The sequence below is a fragment of the Passer montanus genome, unplaced genomic scaffold (genome assembly GCF_014805655.1).
Source record: "Passer montanus isolate IOZ18808 unplaced genomic scaffold, ASM1480565v1 scaffold62, whole genome shotgun sequence".
Taxonomy (NCBI): domain Eukaryota; kingdom Metazoa; phylum Chordata; class Aves; order Passeriformes; family Passeridae; genus Passer; species Passer montanus.
The window spans coordinates 3,732,806-3,749,593 of NW_024371260.1; the positions used below are offsets into that span (position 1 = coordinate 3,732,806).

General features: G+C 47.5%; 1 protein-coding gene across 5 annotated transcripts in view; it reads left to right on the forward strand.

Moving 5' to 3' along the window:
* Window positions 1-16,788, forward strand: part of CAMTA1 (calmodulin binding transcription activator 1) — a 237,312-nt gene that overhangs the window by 29,404 nt on the left and 191,120 nt on the right. The window lies entirely within an intron of this gene.

The window sequence follows — 16,788 nt, forward strand, 5'->3', positions numbered from 1 at the left end:
CCACCTGCTTTAAAGAAGAAAGAGCTCGGCAGGTGAAATGCAAGGGAAGCAGTGTTTGCAGCGTGAGGAGAGCAGAGCAGCAGTGAGTGTTGTACACCTGACTGGGGCTGTCTGGCGTGCGGGGGCGGCTCCTCCCGCTGCGCGCGTGCCTGGGGCTCCAGGCTGATCCGTGAGCGAGACGGCAGTTTCTCCAACAGAAGCACTTAATTGTGGGTTTATTTTGTGAAATTAATGAAATTCTGTGCTTTGCTTAATGTGCAAAGCAGGAATGTGTTGCTGGCGTTGTGTTTGCAGTTCCTCAGTTGTGTTTACAGCCCCAGTGACTGCTGTGAGCGGGCTGAGGATTGAGCAATATTGGAAGGTTACCTACCAATGCAGGTGATTTGAATAAGGGCAGTAATACCTATTCATGCTCAAACACAGATCCTCATCTTCATCTTAGGAAAACCTGGCTTTTTTCCCTTCCCTTTGGTTCATGTTAGGGTCAGTGAAAAAGAGCTGGTCTTGTTTGTAATGCTGGGCAGTTAGTATGTCAGAGTGCTGGAACTGGAGTGACTCCTGTAAAGCAGAGCAAACAGATGGAGGGTTTGGAGTAATTCACTGCCCTTGTGACTTTTTTAAAGTACAAGTTAAACTCTTGTGAATAAATTAAATTAATGAATTAACTTTTTTACACTTAATGATAGCCTAAAGAAAAAAAAACCAAACTTCCTAGTTAGTTTTAGCATATTGTACACAGAGTATAAAATGTTGATAGTATTTAACCACCTGACTGGCATTAGTAACCTGTCACAGTACCTCTGAATATTGGTCAGTGGTATTAGGTTTTTTTGCTGTTTGACACTTTCAGGTTCCTCCACAGAGTGGGTGTTGTAGATGACTATAGTTCAGCAGCAGCAAATGTGTGTCCAGATACCTGGACAGCGGCTGTACAGTGGCTCCAAATCCTTTGTCTGGTGGGAAAATAAGGTGGAGTATTATTTCCTCCAGTTGATGGATCTGGTGTGATTTCCCTAGCCTGTGTCATCTGTTGTGGCTTGTCCTTGTTAACTGTACATGATTATCCTGAAATGTGGTATCAAAATCAAAAGTGAAATCTGGTGTGTGGGGAATAAAAACTTGGAGTTACCAGTTATGGAAACTCTTCTTGAAACATGAGGGAGATAGGAAAGTGGATTAATTCAGTTAATATTCACCTGTTTATCTGCAGGAGCACCAGCAGTAGTGGTGGGTACTGCTGCATTGTGTCTGTCTCTGGCTTGCCCAGCACTGAGTAGAATACACACTGCTGTTACACAAGGTGTACTTCCGTCTTATGTAAGGAAAATGGTACAACAAAGTCAATTTAGAAACTCAGTCTCTCTGCCAGGGCTTGGCATGTACACAGGAATTGGTTTACTTGGCGAATGAATGGGAACTGAAGAGATTGTATTTTGTGTAGGGATTTAAATCCTGTCATCTTGGTCTCAGGTTTGCTGCTTCTTAGGGTGGCTGTTTCATTTGGAAGAGAAAAATCAGAGAATTTAGATGAGAAAGACTAAACATGAAGGAAAAATTAGTGCAAATGAAAGCAAAGGTTTTCTTCTGCTGAGGCATTGCCTAAGGAGAAGAGGGGAAGAAGCAGTGGTCTGTGTGGGGAACAGTGTCCTAGGGACAGCAGGAGAGGGCATAATCCACTGCAATGAGGGGGAAGAAAACCCCCATTCTCTGCTCATTCCTTTGTATCTGGTGCCTGTGCCCTGTTGCTGACAGACCTCAGGAGCTGGGAGCTGTTTGCAGCACACAGCCCTGGACTGGGCCAGGCACTGGAGAGCCTCACAGGGCTGTCCCACCTTGGGTTTGTGCCCTCTCCCCCCTCCATTGTTGTCCCAGGGCTAAAATGTTCCTGGAGTTACCTAAACTCATCTTTGCAAACTTTCTGGTACCTGAGAAGTTGTGAGGGAGCCCCACTATGTTGGTGTGTCCTTCAGTCACGTCCCTGTCATGCACCTCTGAGGTCCTGAGCTCTGGGGTCTTCCTGCTCACACAGCTCATGTTGATGCCTTCAGACTTAATTATCTGATGAGTCACTGCAAATCTGTGTCCGTGCTGTTGAGTTATTGCAGAGTTGCTGGGTTCCCAAACTGCTTTCTTTGATATTGAGGCTGTCTGGCACATCTGCAGTGTGAGCTGTGGTGAGAGGAGGCAGCCCAGCACAGCAGGGAGGGAACAGCAGAAACATGGACTTACTGGTTTGGCACACAGAAACTGGAACTGATAAATGCTGGAAATAATGGCAGGAACTGAGCTTTAAGGTCAACAAGCAGTAGCTTTAGCAGGAGGGCTTGCCAGACATGGTTGCTGAGGGGGAATATGGACCTTCTTGCATTCTCCACACTCTACTGACTGTGACACACATGAAGCAGGAATGACATGGAAAGATGAGACGTTTTCTGGAAAAACATCCAGGCAGACTAGATCCAGATGTCTCAGTGGGTGATTCTCTGACGCTGGGGGCTTCTTTGCCTTACAAAGACAGGGTTTTCTGCAGGGAGTTATTTTCTTGGCTTCAAGCACAGGGCTGGTTTGGTCCAGATAAGAGTCTCCCAAAACTTAATGCCTTGCCAAGCAGGGGGAGAGATGCTGGAAAAAAGAGGGATGAAATGCCCTTGGTGGTTGTCTTTCTCCAAAAGTTATCTGATGTAAATATTACGTTCCCTGCATAAATTTAGTATAGATAATTGACTGCATCTTGCTTGGAAATGGGTACCAAAGGTTGTTTTATAGCTTCTGTGTAATTGAAATTCCAGAAGGAGAGGCCTTTGTCTTGGAAACCACATTTGAATTACTTTTTTATTGGAGTGTTAAAGCAATACGTTACAATGTGAGGGGTTCAGTGTGCGTGTGTGTCAATAATTACCAGATTTCCACAGTTACAGTGAATAAAGAAAACTGTAGAAAAAGCATGTCAAGCTTTCTCTGAAAAGCAGCCATCCAGCAGTTGTGTTGACAGCCAGGAGTGTTCTGACCTAAGCAGATCCTCCTCTGCACAGGTAGGGGTCAGTGCCAATGCAGGACCTGCAGCTGATGCTTGGGCTGTGCAGCCTCGTACCCTCAGTGCTGAAAACAGTTTGTGAAACAAGAAACCAATGCTCCAACATGGAAATGGCAAAACTTTTAAGAAGCCTGTCTACAGGGAGGTTAATAACAAGCCAGAGTGGCTGGAAACAGGAGCTGCCCAGCGTGGCTGCAGGAGGGCAGTGGCTGCAGGAGGGGCAGCAGCCACCAGCACAGGAAAGCAGCAGAGTGCTGCCGTGGGCTGGGTGTGGAGTGCGAGAGCTTTGATGTGCTTCCATAGAAGGTTTTAGTTTTACTCACTGAAGCTCCTTTGTTTTGCAGAGATCTTGATGCAGACGCCCTTTTGGATTTCTTTTTAATAGTGTGTGACCCTTCACCTTTGATCCCTTGACCTGCATTACTTTGGTAACCATTTCATTTTTTTAATTTCATTTCATTTTTAATTTTGGTGTGTAAGCTGTAACATTTCATCATTTTAAACTGTAGCGTTCTTTGACCTCCCCAGATGTCTTTTTTCTTTTCTATGAGGATGCACAATGTTGCCTTTTCTTGAATAAACATTATTTCAGTTGTTAATAAAATATGTATTTTTCGTTGGTTTTTGCTTCTTTTAAGTTTAACTGTGTGTATGTTGCCTGTATAATACTTCTTTTGATCTGTGTTCACCCACTCAATCTATTTTGATATTTATGTACATCTTTGCTTTTAATTCACATTTTTTCTACAGTTCTTTTGTTCAGTAAAACCCATTCTCGTGGCCTGTCCATGGCCCATCCGTATCCCCCTCTAGTCAGCTTTCATAGACTAGAGTAACCTTGGGAGCATTTCAGATACACTTACAAATAAGAACTATTCTTTGCTGTTAAATTTTTTTCCTGTCCTGAAGTTAACTTTTCCTAACCATCAGCTCCAAACTGATAGCTGTTTTAATAAAAGATTAGGCTTCAGACCAAAATGAAAATCTCACTTGAAACTCAATTTGCATTTATTTTCCTGTTATCATTGGAGCCCAAAGGGAAGTTATCAATGCTTGGAGCTGTGCTTTAGGCATGGCTGTGCTTAGGGAAGCAGTGTTGTGTGTACGTGGGATGGCAAAGCCCCCAAAGCTTAGTTGGTTCTTTCCATTTTCCTCTTGAAAGGGAAGCAGTGGATAAGACAGATTTTGGCCAGATTCTATTTTTATCTGGTAAATGATCATATGAAATCCACTGAGCACAGCCCACTGAAGTACAGATTACTTTTTAAGTGTCTCATTATTTTATTCTCTAACATTTAATGCTGAAGTTTTAATTGCACACAGATGAAGCTGCTAAATGAGCACTGAAATGGATTTAGGTCTTCTCAGAGCCTTGTTGATGCTTATAAAACTTTATATCATTCATTAGGACTACAGATTAAAATTGTAGTGAGCTGTTCACGTAGTGCCACTGGGCTCTGCTGGTGCCTGGCCTCTGGAGGAGCCTGAAGCTCACCTGAACACCCTCCTGCTGACCCTTTCCCAGGGACACTGGACTGCATTTGGCTCTGCTCCCCTGTCTGGGGGTCCTGCTGACCTCCAGGGCTGAGCCTGAGTTGTCTCCTTCCCCCCTGAGTCCTCTGTGAGTCTTGAGGGATTCAGCCCTAGCAGGTCCTACCTGGTTCATCTGGTGAGGATGCACCATCAACACCAGAACCTGATGCAGGAAACAGGTTTGAATTGGCATGCCTGCCTGAGAAAGGTATTTCCAGCACTGATCTCTGTGCTTAACCACAAAAAAAAAAAAAAAAAAAAACCAACCTGTTTTTAAACTGCCCACGTGTGGCAGAATTGCCTGATGAAATAGTGGCAGATCCAGTATTCACAGAATTCCCTGCCCAGCACCTCTGTGTTACTGTGTGATTTTCTCTGACCCTGTGGCTATGAGCTGTGCTGGACTGTCACAGCCTCCATCAGTGCTTGAAGCTTTCAGGTGGATTTTCCTTTCCCCTCCTGTTCCAAATTTTAGCTGTTATTGTTTTTGTAGACCTGGAGTTGTCAGTTCTGGTACACAGACTGCTGCTCCTCACCAAGCCTGTCTGGGATAGCTGGGATTTGGCTTTGGCTTGGGTTTAATGCTACCTGTCATCCTGAGAAGAAGAATCCTCCAGACATCATCTTAAGCCTTTTCTCCAGTCTCCAGAACAGGGTTTTTAAAACTCAGTGGGAAAAAATACTTACTTTGCCCAAGAAAGCCCCTTGAAGACTCTTTTTCTCCTCATAACACATATTTTATGTTGGCAGCAGTTACATGTGAATGCCTTGACTTTCCAGGGCAGCAAATCTTAAAAACCTTTATTTAAATGTCTGGAAACTGAAGGAAATCTCCTTCCCTGTGCAGAGGGCTGGCTGTTGGCTGCCTCCTGCTAGAACAAATAGCAGGGAAAAAGAAGAAATGGAATAAAAATGTCTGATGCTGGGAATTGGAGTCAATAATAAAAAAAAACCGAGCTTAAAAGATGGTTAGAGTCTTGTTTCTTTTTTTTTTGTCTCATTTCATGTTTTGTCATGTCCATCCTGCCTTCTTTCATAAGGTAAGCACTCTGACCCATGGCATTCTCCGGGTGTAGCTCCCAAGGTGGTGGGATGACAGTGATGCATGCTTTGTTGTGATATTTCCATGTATTGTGTTAGATGCAGATGGTTATTCGCAGTAATTGGTGTAAATAATATGGGTAATGCCTGTTCAGCTATTGCATGGGCTTCCAGGGTGCTAGAGCTGCTGAGGGAGGAGGAGGTCCAGCCTTTGGGAAGGGAGAGATGGGAATTGTTCCCCATTTCCTCTTTAAAACACAGTAAACATTGCAAGAAAAGCTGCTTTGTTGACCCAGCAATAGCACTGCTATTTGCCCCAGTGTAAAATCTGTGCCTGGGTTTTTGCTGCAGTGCTGCTGGATACAGCAGGAACAGCAAGAGCTGACCCTTGGATGGCAAGAGATGATGGAACTTAATTCACTTTACTGAGCTTGTTTTTCACTGAGCAGTAACTCAAATACATGTTTTCATCAAACACTTAATCAAAGAACTACACAAATGCTGCAAAATGTTTGCAAAGCAAAACATTTGTCTGTTTAGATATTGAGAGAATACTCTATTGAGAGATTTGTTCCTGCTTACGAGGTTTTTCTGTTACTCAAAGCCAGAATGTTGACAACATCCACTCCTGAAACAAGTCTTAATTTTGAAATCTATGCAATATCTTCTGCTGCTGGAGGCTTTTATGTATTAACCTTAACAGAAGGCTGAAGGGCTGAAATGAAATCCTTGGCAAACGTACAAGATTCAGAGCGTTGCATGTCTTGCAGTTCAGGTAATGCAGCTGGGGTTGGATTAATCTGCTTTATTCAACCTAATAGACACCTGTGTGTCATCTGCATGTGCTACTTATTTAATAAAACATAGGCAGCAACAAATTGCTCACTTTGGTCTGACTACTTTTGAAAATCAGATGTGTCGGTCAGCACAAACACACCATTTTCTGTTAACACTGAAACTCATCCAGAGGTGCAGGATTAAAGTACAGGACAGGTCTGTATCCCTTGCCCAAGACTGTGCCTGGGAAAACACAGATTTCTGTGCAGCACCTGACCCTATGCAATAAACTGACCAAGTGCCAGCTAACCCTACTCATGTTTCAGGGCTGGTGGGTTCTAGGCATGGATCCTGCTGCTCCCACGGCTCCTGTGCACAGAGGGGAAGGGAATTCCCCCTTTCCAGAGCAGAGCCTGGGTGCTGCTCTGGCCTTGCAGTGGGGCACTGGCTGTTGGGGCAGGACTGCAGTCCTTGGCAGCCACCCTGCAGGGAGGGTCTCTTTAGGGTGGGGGTGAATTTCTCAGGCTTATCACCCTGCTTGCTGCTCTGGGTGTATGTTGGTTTTCAAAGTCCTTAAACAATTTAATTATTGCTCCTGCTTTAGTCTAACTTCTCAACATGCATTAAGGACTCTGATGGCTGAGGGGTTGAGCTGGCGCCATTGGGCAGCCAGTCCTGACCCTCTCCTGTGCTTCTGCTTTTCCTCTGCTTCAGAAGTAGAACTGTAGCCCTTGACACCCCGCATTGGCTTTGTGTCTGCTAGAGCAGGGCCCTCTGCCTGTCCCCCGCTCTTAGCTGCACATTCAGCTCAGAAAATGCTCAGTGATAAACATGTGTTTTTATTTCTCCTTCAGGTTTGGCTTGTCTGCTTTTCAGCTCTTCTAGACATTGGAAATTCCAGTTTGTGTTTATTTTCTCTGGATTCCTTCCCACAAGACAGAAGTGAATTCAGCATGGATTATTGGGGAGAGCCTTGGCTGGGAATAAGGATAATTGCAGCCTCTGGCTGTGCCACAGTTTCACTGATGATTTCTTTTAAGTTACTCACCTGCACTGTATCTGTTTCCTCAGCTGTAAAATGTGGGTAATTACCTCCATTGTAAAATGTTACAGGGTCTGCTGGTAATTATATGAACGAAGTGCTAATTACAGTGATTATCCCTTGGACCTAGTCTAGATCTGGCTGATGTTCCTGTTGTGATGAACGGATGAAACAAATACTACAACTTGCTTTTCTCCATTCTTTGCGAGGGGCCTGGGAGGTGCCACATCACACGATGTGTTCCCAGTGAGAAGCTCTGCTGCCCTGTCACCCGGGTCCCTCTGTTCATTTCTCATTCCCCTCCACCCTCGTGTATTACAGGGCTGTGGGCTGAGGAATTACTGATTCAGTAGTTGGATCCACATGTGATCTGATAGCCAGGGTTTATGCTGTGGCTTTGCTTTTCCTCTTGGGGATGTGTAGAAGGCAGCAGCCAGGGAACTGCTCCCGAGGTACCACTTGGGTTGGGGCCAGTCTGTGCTGCCTAGTGGCCTCTGTTCCTTAAGAAGTTCTGACCTTGGTGCCAGGAGAGGTGTCCTTCCAGCTGTGGAGATTATTTCCCTCCTTTAAAAGCCTACAGCTTCAAGACTTTATTATCAAACATTTTATTTGCCTTTCTCATCTCCGTTTATTTAGGACACATTTTCTTTGTAGCTGGGAATAGCTCTACTATCCCCTGAGCAGGGCTGGGTAGTGGAGGAAGAACTGATATTCTTCAAGGTAGAAATGGAGTGTTCTCATCCAGAAAATGCTGCTGCTGCTCCTGGGAAGGTGCTGTAGTTTTTGTTGGTAGTAGTAAGTCACATCGTATATCCAGTAATGAGAGAGTCTTCTCTCATCTCCAATCCCTGCCTTCCCTGGTCACAGACCTCATGGCACAGTAACAACAAAAATCATGTGCTTGGTTCATCTTGCTGCAACTCTGCCTGCTCTGTTCTGCCACATCTTATTCCCTGCCTTCCTTGCTTCTGCTGGATGGGTTTTCTGCCTTTGCCTCCAGCTTCCATACACCTGCTTCCCATCAGCCTCAGCCTTCTTTGCCCTGGAAGAGCAGGCTCAGGTATGTCTTCAAAATTTAGTAGCTGAGCAGCTCTTCCTTTCTCAGAGTTTGACGAGTGCAATGAATTTTTAAGTTTCAAGAGAAGGTTTTAGTTCCTGTCCAGGATGATGGTTTGGAAAGGCTTTCTGGCGGTGGGAAGGCAGTCTTTAATTGCAGTTTTGCACCTGAATTTTCCAGACTAGATGCTCTTCCTTGACAGCTTCTCTCTGATTGATTCTATGGCCTGTTCTTTTCCATGACAGGATACTTGAGTGCTCCAGGCATGGGAGCAATGTGCCACTCCTGATAGGTGAAAGTGTTCATTGCCAGGCAGTGAGGGTATGGAAAGAACTTCTCTTGTTAGGTGGAGGAAAAAGTAGATGAGGGATTATCATCTCTCCCATGATTTGCTCTTGCCTTGCTTTAGAGCATCTAAACTATAGAGGTGTGTCTGTAGTGTGTCTGCACTTCACCTAATGCTCATCTGCCAGACTTGTTTGAAAATCCTTCATTTGGGAAGCAAAAAAGTCGGTTTGTTCCTGCAGAAGCATCATCTATTAAGATGAATTCATTTGGTGTGAGAGGCTTCAGAGGTGAATGATGCCACATCCATGTTCCTAGTGCCCATTGCACAAGTGAACTGATTTGTGTGCTCTCTGCAAGTCAGATGCTGAAGGATGTCAAATTACTGTGTAACCTGGAGGGCAATCAGTGATTCAGATTTGAGATTTATCCAAGTCTAACTTTGCAGCATTCTTGCAGTATCTGGAATTTCTGCATCTTGGCACCACTCTGAATGCTCTTAAGAGTGTAGATAAAACACTTTTTAAAAAAAAAAAACAACTTAAATGTTTAGTAACAATAATTATAAACTTTCTAAAGTCTTCTTTTAAAAATAAGAGCAGTGTTTGGTTTTCATTGAGGTGCAGTGTTGTGCAAAATCACTGCAGCTGGTAACAAAAATGCTTTAAAGAATACGAATGAAAGTGCAGCATCACCATGAAAACAAAAGTGTTAATGCAGAAGTGGTTCCAAACGAGGTGCTGCTAAATGAAGGTTTTGCTGGTTTCGAGAGCCGGTTTTTCAGCAGTGATACACTCCGTGGGGGGCAACCGCACGCCCCAGGGAAGGAGTTGAGGAGCACTTTGTGTATGTCAGAGGTTGCTGCAAAGAAATCTATTCATTTTCACTTCTTTTTGTAATTACCTGTCACTGCTGTGTGAGTCGGTAGGTTAGGGATGAGCACGCTGGCTGGTTGCCCGCCGAGCCGAGCGGTGCCGGGAGCGCCGCCGGCCGCAGCCCCGCGCCCGCCCGGCCTGTCCGGCCCCGGCGCTTTCGGCATCGCCTCCTCACCCGGCCTCGCTCGGTACCGGGGACGTGCCGCCGGCACGGCCTGGCGCCCCGGAGCCGCCGGCCGCAGCTGCCGGTGCCCGCGCCTCGCCGGAGGAGGAAGAGGAGAGTTTCCCTCGCGCCCCGTTTGCAGCTGCCCCCGTGTCTGTACGGACGCGGAATCCCCACAGGAGGGTGCTGCGAAGGCACTGAATGTGCAGGTTTGCAGGGAAGATGAGGGCTTGGAGCAGACGGCGATTGTAGGGCAGCCGGCGCCGTGGCTCGGGCAGGGGCAGCGCCGCGGCCGCGCCGGGAGGGGCGCGGGGCAGCCCGGTGGTGCTCGCCGCACCGCGCTGCCGTGCCGGTGGGCTCCGTGTCCGGCTGTGGCAGCGAGCAAAGGCAGCACCAACACCGGCACTCGAGGGCTTGGTAGCTGCAAAGCGTCCCAGGGCTGCTCCCCTGCCTCCTGCTGGTGATGCGACCCTTCCCCTGTGAAGCGTTATCCGTGGCCAGCGGGTTGTATGGCTTCTCTCCAGCGAGCCTTGGAGCCACCCAGCTACTTTGTCTGCGTGTAGTATGTTTAGTCTGCACAAGTGGCAAAATGCATTTTCTTCCAAGTAGAGACAGCCTCCAAATTCTGTCCGAAAATACTTTGTAAGTTGGACCATTTTATTCAGTGTGATCAGATGAGAAATAACGGCAAAACCTCCCTTTGGTTGCTGGCTGTGCAACCCTCTTCCAAATATTTTAGTTAAAGGGATTATTCCTTTTGCATAATACATGCTCATGCCAAAAAAACTTGTCTGACAAGGCCAGTTAAGCAGCACGTTCACGTGATTCTCCCTTTAGCTGTGTGCTGCTTCACCCTGAAATTGTGTGATCATTTAAAAGTAAACAACCCTCCACCCCGGGGGCTGCACACATCTGCTCTGCCCCTCACTTCCTTCTGCTGCTTCTCTCTTTTAAAATAAACTTTTGAAACTGAGGATTATATAACTGAAGAAGAGACTTCTCTTTGGGATGACCTCTAGGACATGTCGGGGGATTCAGTCTAATTCTGGTACATGGGAGTGTGGGAGCTCTGATCCTTTCCTTTCAATGGCAGCAGGATCAACTGATGGAGCTGTTGTAGAGAGGGGATGTAAAATCAGCTACTCATTACATCAGAGCACCTCACTTGGTAACCTGGGACTGAGATCCGTGTGCAAGTCCCTGTGGGTTCCTGCTGGCCATGGAGACATCACGGCATGTGCTGGTTCAGTACCTGGGTTTGGATCCCAGCTGTTTGGATGGGATGGAGGACCGTGTCCAGCAGTGATGGTGCTCTGTGGGTTCGGCACTCATGTGAAATTGAATCACCAAAAAACCCTTTTGGTGGGATGAGTGATCCCAAAGTTTGGGTAATACACACTGGAAGAGGTGCCTGGCAGTACCTCCATGGCAGGACAGAGCTGGTCTCGTCTGAATGCTGTTAGATCAGCTGCAGGCGAATACAAATAGACTTGGATTTTGGCCCTGTAAAAGGAGACTTTCAGCTTCCCCCGGGAATTCTGCCTTGGCAGAAACCAGCTGTAGTTCAGTGGTTTCTGTTACCAGGCAGAGTCTGTTTGGATGTTAGAAAATTAGAGCAGAAATTCCTGCAGCAGTCAGCTGTGTCTGCGTCACCTCTGTGACCTCTAACTGCTACTCCTGCAAACAGTTGCCATTAAACACAGTCAATAACCCCCTTCTGCATTCCATTGGATCGTCTCTTCCTGCCATCTCAAATGAAAAATAAACAAAAGAGCTTAAGCGTGCAACGTGCTAAATAGACTAATCAGCTGTGAAAATATTTTATGGGGGAATCTGGGGCAAGAGCTGTCAGTGGGAGTGAGCTGATTGGAGCTGCAGCAAAACAGCTCCGGGAGGCGGCCATGGGTACAGAAGGGAAAGATTTGTTCAAATGTATGCCTGCTTTTTTTTTACCCCTTTCTGAGTAGTTTTAGGAAATCCCTCCCTCTGTAAATTGATTACCTCTGCACATCAGAATGCCTTGGCTCTAAGTACGCACTAAGCTGCTCCTGTGCTGATTTGACTTTGCCTGTTAAATGTAAAACAGGTTTTAATCTTCTCATTTAGATGTTTTAATAGAAAGTAAATGTTTAACTTGCTTTGCTGTGGCCTCCAAATCTTTAATCCGTGGGAATGTTTTTAATGAAAGGAAAACTGTGCTTTTGTTTAAAGCACGGATGATGCTGCAGGCAGTAGAGCTGGTGGGGGGAATTGCAAATCCACACCAGGAATTTTTGGCACTGGTGGATCCCAGATTTGGAGATGATGGATTTAGGAATATGCTGGGGAGAGTGACAAGGACCCTGTTTGGGACAGTCTGTGGCTGGGAAGGAGTCTGTAACCATGCTGTAAATTCAGTGTCAGTGATTCCTGCCCCCGAATTCAGAATCGTCCCTATGTTCTGATGATCTTACAGGGCTGTTGCTGCTCCAGCAAGGGAGAGCTGAGCAGGGCCGTGTGCTTGCCAAGGAAACCGCAAAGCAGGCAGCACCGGGTTTTGTTCTGCACGCAGAAGGGGGGTTCTGCTCTTCTGAAGCCACTCAGCTTACTTACGATTTAATTTAATGTAATTTGTTACAAAAAATGTGTGGCTCCAGGACATATATACGGCTGGCAAAGTACCATGAGAAAGTCAAAACTGAACAAGGAGTGGAGCATGCAGTAAATGTGGGTAGAATGTACCTAGGGGCAATTGCAGGCACCTGTGCCCACTTTGGGGCAGGACCCACAGCTGTTTGCCCCTTCAGTTGCATTTTCTGCCTCAAATTAGAATTGAGACTTTATTAGGGTAAAAGTGGAAGATGGAGAGTGCTGCCAAAGGATTTACCTCCGTGTTTCCCACCAGCCTGCGCTGCCAGAAGGGAGATGCTGTTCAGGGCAGCTGAAGGCAGACAGGCATCTACAAGGAAGTGCTTCATAAACACAACTTCCCTCATTGGAAAGCCGACTGCATCGATAAAAAAGCTTTGGCTGTGTAAATAAAGTGTTCTGATTTCCAGGCCTGTATTGTAAGTAGTCGAGCTGTAATTGTGTAAGTGCCAGGGTTATAAATAGCGGGTGCAGCTGGCAAGCCCCAGCCATGGCACACCGTGGCACCGGTGCTCCGGTGAGAATCAGGAGGATTGTTCTCGTTTGGGTTTTGGCTTCTCCTTTTGCACTCCACGCTTTTCCCACCTGGGCTTGCAGGGACTGGTTCCTGTAGCCAGGCCTGGCTGTCGTTCGTGGGACAGGGGCCAGCTTGGACACAGGAGCATCCTGCGGCACCTGGATTTGTACCTGATCTGTGCATCAGCTGGGCTGCGGGCGGAAGGCAAGGAGAAGAAAACTATTGGTAAAATAATAAATCGACTTCAGACTGAAACAGTTCATTATTGCAGTGTCAGTACACTTAAGAGGCTGGTGCTGCATCACAGGTGTGTGGATGGATGCCTGTGGAAAATAATGTCATAAGGGGTGTCCCAGCAGTACCTGCAGTGAAGGATTTGCTGTTCTCCACAGGATGACTGCGGAGCAGTTTGCATACATCCATGGGGAAACAGAGCTGCTCCTTCACTCTGCACCAGAGGGATGAGTTAGCTTTTACAACTAACTAATAGTAACTTAAATATTTAATTTTCCGAGTTGTCATTGTTCTAATTAAATTCATACGCAATTTTTTTTTCTGTTTGCCTTTTTCTTTTATTTTTTTTCTCTTTGACCAAAATCCTAATAACCTAACAGGTCACAGGCACATCAAGATGCTGGGACAGTGCTAGGGGCTGAGGAGAGCAGAGCCAGGACTGTGTGTGGAGGGTTGGGGTGTGGCAGGAGGACAGTGGTGGAAATGTTTGTCTTCCCTGTGGGAGTGGGGTTGAAACGCTACATCAGGCACGTGTCACCAAAATAATAAAATACTATGAAAGCAATCAAGTATGCGTTACCCACTTGGCGTTGTTACAGGCAGCTCCTCCCTGTGCAAGGCCAAGCCATTCTGAATTCATCCCCCGGGATTTGGTGTTAAAACATGTTCGCTGCCAGCTGACAGAAGAGTCAAGCTCGGATTTATTACACCGGCACCTGCAGTAAAAAATGACAGATGATGCGAATGTATTTAATTATCATTCAACGCCACGTCTCTGCTCGCTCTGGTCGCGGGGCTGCAGCTGGCACACACTTTAACTAAAGTCGGTGTGCTTATCTGGAGAGGGGCCGGAGGAAGCGGCCGGGAGCTCCTGCGGGTCCCCGCACACACTCGCTCCCCCGTGTTCCCCATCCCTGTCCTCCCGCAGCTCCCGCTCCGCCAGGGAACAGTGCTGGAATCCCCGGAGCGCCGGCCAGCGTCCCGGCCGAGGGGGGTCCCCGGTGGCACCCCCGGCCCGCTGCTGGGCCGTGCGGCTGCGGTCCCGCGTCCCAAAGGCCGCTGCGGTTTGCAGCAAGGTCAGCGGGACGCGGCGGGAGTGCCGCAGCGGCGCCGCGAGCGAGCGAGCGAGCCGCGCCTCCGCCCGCGCGCACGTGTGCCCGGCAGCGCGGAGCTCGGGCACCGCTGCTCCGTGTCAGTGCGTTACACGGACGTGCAGGCACCGAGATACATGGAGAACATGGAGACACACGTGCGTGCACAGATAAGTGCGTACACATAGACACAGGCATACACAGAGATGGACATGTGTGTACACATATACATATGTGCATACACACACACATCTGCGTACATACATGCACACCTGCATCACATACATACATGCACACCTGCATACGCATGCACATGCCTGCATACACACACACATGTGCATACACACACACCTCCATACACACATACACACCTGCATACACACACACGTGCATACACACACACACCTGCATACACACACATGTGCATACACACACACCTGCATACACACATACACACCTGCATGCACACATATACACCTCCATACACACATACAGACGTGCATACACACATTCAGACGTGCATGCACACACACCCACACACACCAACCTGCATACACACATGCACACATGCATACACACATGCACACGTGCATATTTGGCGTGTGGGAGGTGGCCCAGGTGCTGCTGCCCAGCTGCCTCAGCCCAGATGCCGTGGCCTCTCCCAGCTGCTGTCAGTGAGCGCTGATGAAGCTGCTGGGGGAACTTGGACAAGCCTGGAGCCTGCCTGGGATGCTCTCGCTTTCCTGGGATGTCCCTGGGGTGCAGAGCCCGGTGTCCCCTCAGCCCTTGGTCCCCTGCCATCACCCCTGTGCCCCCTGGATGCCAGTGAGTGCTCCTGGTCAGGCAGACCTGTGAGCTGCCACAAGCTGGGCCAGCTTTTGGGGGGAAAAGGCAATCCAAGGGTGAGCTGGGCAATTCCTGCCTCCCTGAGGGATGAAGATTTGGGGTTGTTGAGGGGGGGTGTCCTGCTTGCCTTCCTGCTTTGTAAGAGGAAAAGCTGCTGTTGGGGTTTTGTTATCGCTTGTTTGTTGCCTGCGCTCACCAAACCGTGCAGGGAAAAGGGGATTTGGGGAGGATTAAAATATCTGATTCTTGCTGGTTACTGAGCCTTTTGGACGTGAGCTCCAGCAGCTTTGTGCTGCTGCGTGGAGGAGACAGCGGCCCATGAGGAGAGGTGGTCAAAGGAATTGGCCAAAAAGCAACAGAAAAATCTGATTTTTTGCAAAGCTTATAAGAGGAAAATGGAAGAATTTTGATCTTGCCAAAATACTTTTGACATTGGAGTTTTCCTTGTTTTTAATAATGATTTTAAAAACCCACTTAGCTGAAAGCAAAATATAAGCCATGTGGAAGTGAGGGGTTTTCCTCAGTGCCCTGTCACAGGGTGTCCTCACTGCTGTGTGCAGAACAGGGAGATGTTTGCTTTTGGGGGATGCTTCTGGCACGAGTATCTTGCACACCAAAACTCTCTTGGTTTTGGTGGATGTGGCATTTCCTCTGGGGGTTTTGGCCAGAGGAGCTGGGCAGGCACATAAAGCTGTGCTTGTGGGTGCTGCTCTCTCCTAACCACACCAAACCCCACATTCAGAAGTGGAGCAATCAACTGGGCATATTTCAGAGCGGGTGGTGAAACGAGGTAGTTTTTAGTATTCATGAAAAATGCTTGTGACAGCCTTACCCCAAGTAATGAGCAGCCACCTGCAGTTCAGAGCAGTGCTTGATAATGCTGTAATTAGATTGGAGATGCAAAAAAGCTCATTAAAATTAAATAACATATTTGTCACTGTTTTAAGAGGTGCAGATTGCCTCGAACCATGCTGGTCTCTTGACCTTGAGTATTTTGGCATAGTCCTCACTGTTGAGCACATGAAAATAACGTTGGAGCATCCCACAGGCAGGTTCATGGTGGAGGTTTGGGCACAGGTTGCAGGTGTTCACCTGCCCTGGTCAGATTGTTTGGCACCTCATCATAGAGGGCTATCCTTACAGCACTGGGATGGCACAGAGGAACACAGGCTTCCAAAGGCATGGGTATCTACCTCTTCAGTTTTTGAAACACAGTAAAATGAGTTTTGAGTCCCCTTCCTCCCTCCTGCCTGAGAAAGAACATGCAAAGTCACGACAGTGTCTATTAACAAGACTGTAATTTTCCAAAATTAATTTTTAATGACTAATTTGTCTTGTTTTCAGATGTTTTATGCAACACTTATTGTTTAAACTCCTTTTGTTTCTCCACATGTCACCACAGCAGAGGCGGGTGTTGGGTCAAGATCTCCAGTTGGGGCATCCACTGCTGGCATGGCTCTGCCCTTGGGAGGGCTGCATCTGCCAAGGACAGGCAGCTCTGGGGAAAGGCAGAGATCATCCTTTGTAGAAGGGATTTCCCTTTCTGCTGCCCCAAAGTGGCACTGCTGCCCAAACACTGTTGTCCTCACTCCAGCTGTTGTGGCCACACGCTGCTCTTCCCCTCCAGAGATGCTGGCTGGTCAGGGCTTCTCTTGCAGTGGCTTC